This window comes from Heterocephalus glaber, unplaced genomic scaffold, assembly GCF_053883595.1.
Source record: "Heterocephalus glaber isolate CG9 unplaced genomic scaffold, H.glaber_assembly_v1.0 deba00001745, whole genome shotgun sequence".
Taxonomy (NCBI): Eukaryota; Metazoa; Chordata; class Mammalia; order Rodentia; family Bathyergidae; genus Heterocephalus; species Heterocephalus glaber.
This window is the reverse complement of record NW_028258451.1, coordinates 2,463,550-2,473,401: the sequence shown is the minus strand read 5'-3', so window position 1 is coordinate 2,473,401 and position 9,852 is coordinate 2,463,550. Positions and strand designations below refer to the sequence as shown.

Below are 9,852 nucleotides of genomic sequence, written 5' to 3'. Positions count from 1 at the left end.
AAATGAAAGCCCATTGAATTGTGATTATCTCTTGTGACATCTGAATTATTTTGGCCACAGCTTGGATGGTCATTTGGTGTAAAGGGGCATCAGCCTAGGTCAAGGTGAGGGTAAGATTGGTTTCTTGCAGAGTATATTATAGAAGGTAGTAAAAGGGGATGAAGTAGGTGACGGGGAGCTGCCTGACCAGCCCTTATCCCCTTGAGGGACACACTCATCTCATTTGAAGAGGCAGCTAACTCTTCTGCTGCTATGTTCATTCCATGAGATTGGACTTCTCCCTGCCATAAACTGGTTTGTGCTCATGGGTTTCCAGTGTTCAGCCAGACTCAAAAGACGCTAAAGACTAGCTGATTGGTCAGGGCTGGTTGTACTGATGAACAAGCAGATCTGGGAGGAGATAAGGCCATGTGACCTGAAAGAATCTTAGTTCCTGGTGTCTGATCCACAGCAGTGCCTTGTGGAGTGCACTGCTGTCCTTCCCATTACTATGATGAAACACTGGAGGCAATTTACCCACACAGAGAAAAGGTTTATTTTGGCTTATGGTTCTAGAGGTTCCAGTGCAAGATGAAGTGGCCCCATCACTTTGGGCCTCTGGCTAGAGCAGGACCTTATGCCAGGAGTGTGTGGCCGAGTAAGCTGCTCAACATGAGCCAGGAAGCAGAAGTGAGACTAAGAGGCCAGGGTCCGAAATCCCCTTCACAGCTGGCATAAAGACTTCCCAGTCGGCCTCATTTCTCAAGATTCCACCACCTCCTAACAGTGCCACTCTGGGGACCACACCTTTCCATATGGGCCATTGGTAGAGGTGACCTTCCAAGCCATATGGAACATGGGTAATGCATCTAGTGGTCAAAGAAACAACTTCCAAGAGCTACTGAATGTTGAATACAAACAAATGCTAATTCTCAGGGATGGGAACATTACAAGGTGAGGCAGAAGTAAGCTGTGCTATTGGCAGGCTAGCCAGCTCCTCCCTTGGGAAGCCATGAATGAGAAGGCAAGGCCAGTACTACATCCCCCCACCAGCCAGACACCTGGTGACAGGCTGATGGCACCAAGACCCTTTCATCATAGGGCAGTGTTGTGTTCTCAGTGAAGGAGAGACTCATTCTAGGTTTAGCTTTTTTTCCCTCTGCTTGCCAGCTTCTTATCAACATCTATGAGCTTACTGCATGCCTCATATAACACTTACATGCCACACATAGCGGTAACTTGTTGTGATAATGCTGTATAATGAGCAGCCATAAAGCTTCATTGGCACAAACTAGGTGCTGACTGCTCACACATCCAGGACCAGCTGGGTATCCAGCCCCCAAGGTCATACCTCCACGGTCCACTCAGGCATGCTCAGAAGTGTGCTTTACTAATTCTCGGGGAGTTTCTTAATCTAGCCAAGTTGACATATCATGAGCAATGGCCACAGTCTGTACCTTAGTGGGTGTCTGGTTGCACAGGTATGTGCATGTCAACACTCCTTCACATGATGCACTGAGTGTGTCCTGGTCCCTGCAGGTAAACTTTGCCTAAAAACAATTCAGTGAATTAAATGAATAGCCCTCTGCCTAAGGACATGCATATGAAAATACTTAGGAGGGAAATGAATAGAAGCCTGCAATTTACGATGAAATGTGCCCAGACACTAAGATGGAGTGGCAGAAGAACAGATGGATGGACAGCTGGATAGAGACACACAGAGAAGACACCAGGCTATCCATGGGAGAAGCCAGGTAATGGCAGTTCCCTGAGCAGGTCCAACTTGCCTGTGTGTTGGAATATGTTGTGCAGAAAATTCCATAGTTAAAAGTAACCTTGCCTCTCCTGCCTCAGCTACCTAGTTTGTTGCCCAGAGGCAGTGCTTCCAGTTTCTTGTACTGACTCCAGAAAGCTCTGCACTCCTACAAGCATGTCACCATAAACACAATACATAAACATATTTATTGCGCATGTTTCAGTACATCGTACCTGCACATCTTGACTCCTTGAAAAGTGCTTCAGTTAAATTGCAAATGGCTCCTAAAACCAGAAAAACACATTCCATCTTGTTTATGAAAAGAGACCCAGAGTCACCCTTGCTATTATTTCTCAAGTTCTGGAAAAATTAAAATAGCTCAATCTAACAGTGTGGATGCTGGCATGTTCATGTAGTTGCTGGTTGCATTAGATACGGGAGGCAGTTTCAAAATCTGCCAAAGTGCCATGTGTGTGTCCACTTTGCCTTGGCAATTCTGTTTCAGAGGGTTTTTCCTACCCATAGGTTGCATACAAACAAAGTCACTGAAAGTGAAGAGTATGCATTTAGCACTAGTTATAGCAGCAAAGGACTGGTGTGATATAATTTGGATCCTAAATGTCCCCCAAAAGCCCACATGCTAAAGGGTTGGTTGCCAGCCTATGATACTGGTGTGAGGCAGTGGAACCTTTAGGGGGTGAGGCCTAGTGAAAAGAAGTTAGGTCTTTGGGGACGTGCCCTTGAAGGGGACGTTGCGACCCTGGCACCTGCCTCTCTTCCTGCTTCCTGGCCATCATGAGTGAGCAGCTCTGTTCCAGCGCACACTCCCTGCCCTGATATATGCCAGGCCACAGGCCTAACGCAATGGAGACAAATGATCATAGGCTGAAGCTGCTGAAACCAGAAGCCAAAGTAAACGTTTCTTCTTACTGTAAGTTATTTATCTCAGGTGTTTTGTCACAATGGAACACAATATGCAATATATATAATGTCATTTATGTAATATATCACATACTATACACACTTCTGTTTAATATCCTACTATATGTATATATATATATATATATATATATTTTTTTTTTTTTTTTTTTGAGACAGGGTCAGGTTTTCGATATATAGTTTGGGCTGGCCTTGAACTCACTATGTAGCTCAGGTTGGCATGAACTCATGAGTGATCCTACTGCCTCAGCCACCTGAGTGGTGAGATTACAGGCATTGCCACCACACTCAGCCCATGTTTTAAAATATTTGAATGTTTTATATTTCAGATTAAATTTATAACTATCCATTTAATATACAGTATAGTAATATTGATTACATGTAATTGCACAGATGTATGTATTTGTATGCATATGTATAATGTTCGTACATATACACCTGTGCAGCACAACCTATGTATAAATACGTGCACACATACAGATTTATCAACACATGTAACTACAAACACACATATATACATATATGTACTTTCTCTAAAGAATTTACTCATGAGATGGCCAAGCATAAGGAGCCAGGAGACCACGTCTCAAATCTACCTTCCCTAAGATAGAGTTTAGGAACATTTATGAGACAAAGAAGCAGGGTGATTGGAGGCATTGGGAAAGGCGATTGAAGGTGAACTAATCAGCAGTTTTCACATTCATAATCAAACCTCATAACTCTTCATCGGACCCGTGTACAAAATGGTGGCATCAGTGTCATCTAAGGGTGGAGTTTGGATCTGCTGCCATCAAAAGGTCACCCAGGTGAAGAGTGGGTGCTTTCAACAAAGTGAGTACTAGTACTCTGCTAGAGACTATTGCCTGGCCTAAAAATTTTGTTATTTTAAAGTCAACCTCAAATAACTAAAAGCAGCCAAGGCTTGAAGGTTTGTTTAGGTCCCCCACCTCCAGAAGGACACTTCAAAGCACAGTGGTTGCCTGTATGTGTGTATAGGAGAGTAAATACTTGGTGGATGGTGCATATTTGGGGAGGGATCATTATCACTGTCTTATGTTTATTTTCAAAATTCTCAAACCACTTATTTCTTCACCGACTTAACACACTCTTTTGAGGCAGGAAGTCTACAGACACCACTTCCGCCCACCTCTCTTCTCCCCCTAAGGGGCGGGGCTGGGAATGGGCAGGAGACCAGTTCAGTGCGCAGTCGCATACCCTCCCGCGTGCGTGCCCACCAGTGTGCTGAGCAGTTCGCAGCAGCAGTTCTGTCTGACGAGGGCGTCGCGCGGCCGAGGTGAGCTACCAGAGCCGGAAAGTTGCAGGTATCCGGGAAGAAGGAACGTGCGGGCACGAGACGAGGGAGAAAGGGCCTTAGGGCCCCACCAGGGGGATGTGTGTTGGCCTTGCTGTGGAGAGTGACCGTGCAGGGCCAGGCAGCGACTACGGTGGACAGGGACAAAGATGGAGAGGCTGAGGGGAAACAACGGGCGGGCTCAGCGGCCCTGAGTCAGCCCTGCCCTCCTCCCGCCTCCTGCTCCCTCTTCCTCTGCCCTAGCTGCCCCTCCTGGCTCTGCCCCTTCCTCTTCCCGTTCCCGCCCAGCTGACCCCTCTTCCTTCCTCAGCCCATGCTCTCTCCCACTCCAGTCTGCCTCTGGTCCTGGAGCCCCTCAGCCTTGCTCTGGTTGTGCCACCTCCTGCCTCAGTAGGGCTTCCCCCTCAGCCCTGTTTCTCCTTCACTGCTCCCTGGCTTCTAACATCTTAGAATTATTTTATACAGCGGAATCGTGTAATTTGTATTTTTTGAGCCTCTTCTTTCAGCAGTAGGACATCCATGTTTTCATTTTTATTTAGATTTCCAGTATATACTGTGTATTTTTACTAGGGCTCCGTCTCCTCGGCAACACTTAGTATTCTCTGACTTTTACTTTTGGACATTCTGAAGGGTACTTGTTGATATCTTATTGTACTTTTAACTTGTATATCTCTGATAATTAGTGAAGTTGTGCCCCACTGTATATTAGTCATTTAATTATCACTTTTATGTAGTATCTCTTAAAATTTTTAAATCTTTTTTGCTCCTGTTTTGTCTGCTTTTTTCTTACTAATTTATATAAGTTCTTAATCTATTTTGCATATGAATGCAGTTCTTTGTGGGATGTATATATTGTTAGGATCTTTCCTCATTCTATATAACACAGTTGTTCTAACTCACTTTTTTTTGTTTTTTGGGGGTTTTTTTGGTATTGGGGATTGAACTCCAGTCCTTGCGCTTGCACAGCAAGTGGTGAAACCACTGAGCTAAATGCCCGGCCCTCTAACTCATTTTTTAAATGAAATGCATTCTTTTGTGGCTTATCAATTTACTTTAGTTCATCGTGCTTGGAATTCAAGTCTCTTTTCCCTCGAGGACCATTTCTGGCAGACTTCCAGCCTGTTTGTGGGTTTTCTGGGAATAGGGCTGAGAAATCACCTGTGTGCCTGTGCACAAAGCTCTATATAGGTGTATTTAGAGATTTGTGTGATGTGAGCTAACTAACTCCTTTTGCTTCAGACAGCCTCCACCATACTGTCCACAAAATATTATGCACTTCTTTTGTACTTGTCTCTGTAATATCTGCAGGTCCTGAGGTCTTGGGTCTTTATATCTGATACAACTCTGCCCACCATCTTCCACAAACCATATACTAGAGCATCCTACCTTGCAGAGTGCCTGTATCCTATAAAGGACCAAGGTGCGAAGATGCTGCATGTGACAGAGCTTTTGGATGTTGTGAAGAAAGCCCACATCTTTCATCTATGCAGTCAAGATGAGAATCCAGAAACTAGTCCCACAAGAAACCCGGGAGTTCTGGACAACTCTCATCAACAGTTTAAGCATTTTCAGTATTTGTCACTGACTGGGCCTCACCAAGCTGTGAGCCAGATCCAGGTGCTTTGCCGACGGTGGCTGCAGCCAGAGACCCACACAAAGGAACAGATAATAGAGCGACTAGTGCTGGAGCAGTTTCTGAGTACCCTGCCAGAGGAGATTCAGAAATGGGTGAGGTCAAAGCAGCCGGAGAACAGCAGCGAGGCAGGCATGCTGGTGGCAAACTTGATTCAGGCATGTGAGGATCCAGGTGAGACAGGTAGGAAGCAACTGGTTGTTTCTGTCCGCTGAATGTCTGCTGTATGCATGGTATGTATTAGGAGCTGAATAAAAGAATGCATTTTATACATCCAGTCTAATCTGCATAATCTCATATGAAATGGAAGAAATTTGGGCTTTGGTTTTGGCTTTAAAATTTATTATTTCTCTGAGAGTATCAGCTTTGTCCCCTTCTCCCACACTTACCCAGCCTGTTCTAGTATCAACAAAAACAAAACACATACTGTGAAAAAAATCTTCTAGGACTACCCATGATACTAATAAGTGTAAATTTGGGGAAATTGGTCTTTATTTGGTTGTTCCATTCAAGGACATGAATGAATTTTTTTTAATGGATGGCTAAATTTTCTGTGCAAGAGGGCACAAAATGTGGCAGGCTTGGAAGTTTAACCTCTGCCAAAATTTACCGGTCTCTTGGTAACTCAAGTATTAGATTGGAACTAAGGAGAGCATTTCAAGAAGGAAAGAAGAAAGCCGCTCAATTCTTACAATTCTTTAAATACAAATAATACTAAAAATAATGTTGAGAGAGAGAGGAAATATAAATACAAAAGATGATAGCTGTCTCTGGGACGAAGGCTGGGGCGCACACAGGAAAGAAGCACAAAGGGAGGTTTAAGTTACTAGGAATGTTCTAGTTTTGGGGTTGAATGGTAAATTCACAGGTCTTATTTACACTTGGAAATGAAAATGAGTGAGCTTAAACATGATGATGCTTGGCTCAATGCTGATAGTGTGTCATGAACTAAGGATTGTGCTCTGTCCAGTCCTGTATGCCTACATTCCTTAAAAGAATTTTTAAGACGCTGTGTGTGTGTGTGTGGTGCCATACTGGGAACTGAAGGCAGGACCTTTGTACTGAGCTACATCCCCAGCCTATTTTTTACTTTTTATTTTGTGCCAAGGTCTCACTAAGTCACTAAGTTGCCCAGGCTGGGCTCAAACTTGCGATCCTCCTGCCTTAACCTCCCAGAGTGCTGGGATCACAGGCATGTGCCATCCCGTGTGGCTTTATAGTGTACATATTGAACACTTACAATGTATTATTGTAGGTGTTTTTTGCATATGAATTCATTTGCTCTCATTAACAGCTTTGTGAAATTACTTTCACTGTACAGACTAGGAAACAGAGGCACAAAGCTGAGTAATTTGCCTGTGGTTCCACAATTCTTAACTGGTAATCAGGCTGCCTGCTCCCCATCTATACTCTTAATCACAGTGCTGTACTACCTCCGGTGGACCTAGTGAGTATGTCCCAGTGGTTAAAGACTTGACCAAAGGTCCAGAACCATTGGAGCTGAGGGTGGAGATTGGAGGGTGGGGGTGGTGCTAAAGAGTAGCCATTACATGAGAAAGAAACAATAGATTAATGAAAAGTGTACTTGAAAAAAAGACTACAGGCAAGGAGGGTCTTCCAGGTTCAGACTTCTGGAAGAAAGGCTGTCTTCTAGATCAGTAAGTGAAAAGGATGTAGGAAAGGTTCAATAAGGCTGCCACTAAAAATTACCTACTGTGTGCCTTACATTTGTAATATTCAAGGCTCATAAGAGTCCTTGGAGGCATAGGTAGAAGTATGTTTTATAGTTGAAAAACTGAGGTTGCCTGATAATTTTGATTGGGAATTGAAACTGTAAATCACTAATACTGAATAGGGAGAACCTTCACTTTATTGGAAGACAGTGAGGAGCCATTGAAAGATTTAGAGCTGGGAAAAGACCAGAGTCCCTTTTGGGGTTTTGCTATGTTGAAAAGAGAATTTACTTTGGTGGTCTTTCTCTCACCATAGGAAGCCCGTTGTGGCAAGATGGGGTAGTGGGAGGCAGCAGGCAGTTCTATGTCTGTGCTTGCAGACAGACAGAACTCAACTCTGTGGTCATTCCTCTTTTGTAGCTTCCCCTGCTCAGGACTCCATCCTCGCAGAAAATAAGAACACCAAAAGAAGAATACAGAGGCATTAGACAAACCACCCTCTGCTGGGTCCCAGGTAAGGGTTGCTTTCTGGGGACTTGATTCTCACCTGTTTCTGGACCTTCCCTGTTCAGTTAGATCATGTTAAACAGCTTTCTGTTTATCTGAAGCCTTGGTTTTCGAGTGTCTTACAGGCTGTGTTCCTCTTCCCAGTGGGGAGGTTAGAGTGACTGGGGGCCTATTCCATCAGGCAGGCCACCACTGACATGCTGACTCCCGGTCCCGGTGAGTCTGATCCTCTCCCAAGATGGAGTGTGTGCCAGGCGGGGGTGTAAGGCATGCTGCAGTCAGGAGCTGCCCCGCTTCCCTTTCCAAACCCTCTGGTGCTGAATTTCAGTGAGGGAGTTTCTCTTTCTGATTTCTTGCCTGACTCTGATTTTCTCTGCTTTCCTCCAGTGCATGTATCAGAGTCCGTCACTTGCTGTCACCACCAGTCTGGCCATGTGAACTTGTGCCTCAGGTTTTAGTTGTTACAAACAGCCCCATTATAAATAGGCCTGTACATGTGTTCAAGTGCACAGGAGCAAACATAGCTAGGAATTGAAGGTCTGGGTTCAAAGTGGTTTATCATTTATTTTTCCCTTAGCATTTTATAAGAGATCTTGTGGATAACATTTGCTATTGTCAGCTTCCTGATTTTTGTTAATTGAATGAGTATGGAATATTTTCATTTTGATTTGCATTTTCATATTAATAAGATTGTAATATCTCTTCATAATTGTCAGTTCTCTGAGTTTTACAGATAAGACATGGAGGCTTAACCTACTCACACTAAGTTCATAAGAACCAAAGCCAGAACTTAACGTACCTCCCTGGTTCCTGGCACAGAGTGTACTGCTGAGCCGTTGAGTATATGCATTCTTGCTTTTTCTCCACAAAGTCTCTTGAAAGGCTTTATTTCCCCCACCCGAACCTTTAGTAATTGTTTAGGGACTGTCAGAAGTGTTATCACTTCTCTCCGAAAGGTGCAGTGCTAAGTCCCTGTGGCCTTGGGGTTAGAACACTTAGAACTTCCTGGCGATTTGCGCCCCTGCTTCATGTTCAGTCCTCTCTCGTTAGGCTTGCTGTCTTCCCCCTGGGATAATTCCCGGGCTTTAATGGAGTGTTTCTGCTGTTTTAGGAGTTAGTGACATTCGAAGATGTGGCTGTGACCTTCACCCTAGAGCAGTTAAGCTACCTTACTGCTTCTCAGAGGAAGCTCTATGGGGAGGTGATGCTGGAGAATTACCAGAACCTGGCTTCCCTAGGTAAATGGATTCTCTCCACAGAACTTCATTTCTGCCCACTAGATTCACGGTGGCTCTTCTGCATCTCCCCATCTGCAGTGGTGGCTCATTGTATTGCCCCTAGATCAGAGGCAGTATTTTAATATCTGGTTCACTGATAATGATAAAGTAGCTAACGTTTATTGAGTACTTATCATGTGTCAGGCAGCAGTCTAAGCATTTAACAGGTTTTAACTCTAAGCCTCATACAAGTTCTATGAGGGGGAGGTATACTAATTATTGTTATTATTATTGCCATTTTTTTTTTTGTACTGGGGATCGAACTTGGGACCTTGTGCTTGTGGCGGAACCACTGAGCTAAATCCCCAGCCCTATTGCCATTTTTTATCTGTACCAGGAAACAGACTCAGGGAAAAGGTAGATTACTTGTTTAAAGCTGTGATTCGACCCTTTGTGGCCTGAGTCTAGAATCTGCCTTCTTAAACTCTGATGTGCTGCCTGAAAGACACTAATTTTTCCCAAACCTTCTGATTATGTTAGGTAGGAAGTGTAAGCTTGGTATTGGAATGTCTCTGAATTTTGTTGATCTTCCATTTAGGCAAAGAGAGAAGACCTCAGACCTGAGCCATACTTAGGCAACAGAAACTAGTTAGTATCTACTAACCTTAGTTAAAAATTATTCCCAAGTTGTGAGGACCCAGAATTGAGAGTTCTTGAATCCCAAGTTATGAGTCTCCCTTCTTCAACAGAGTATCAGTTCCCTAAACCTGGCATTATCTCATACCTGGAAGAAGAGGTGTCAAGAGCAATAGAAGAGGACAGCAATACGTGATGTG

At 44.0% G+C, this 9,852-nt stretch overlaps 1 pseudogene; it reads left to right on the top strand.

Annotated features, from left to right (window-relative positions):
- The first annotated feature begins 5,298 nt into the window (after positions 1-5,298).
- LOC110346106 (zinc finger protein 215-like) lies at positions 5,299-9,852 on the top strand (annotated as a pseudogene).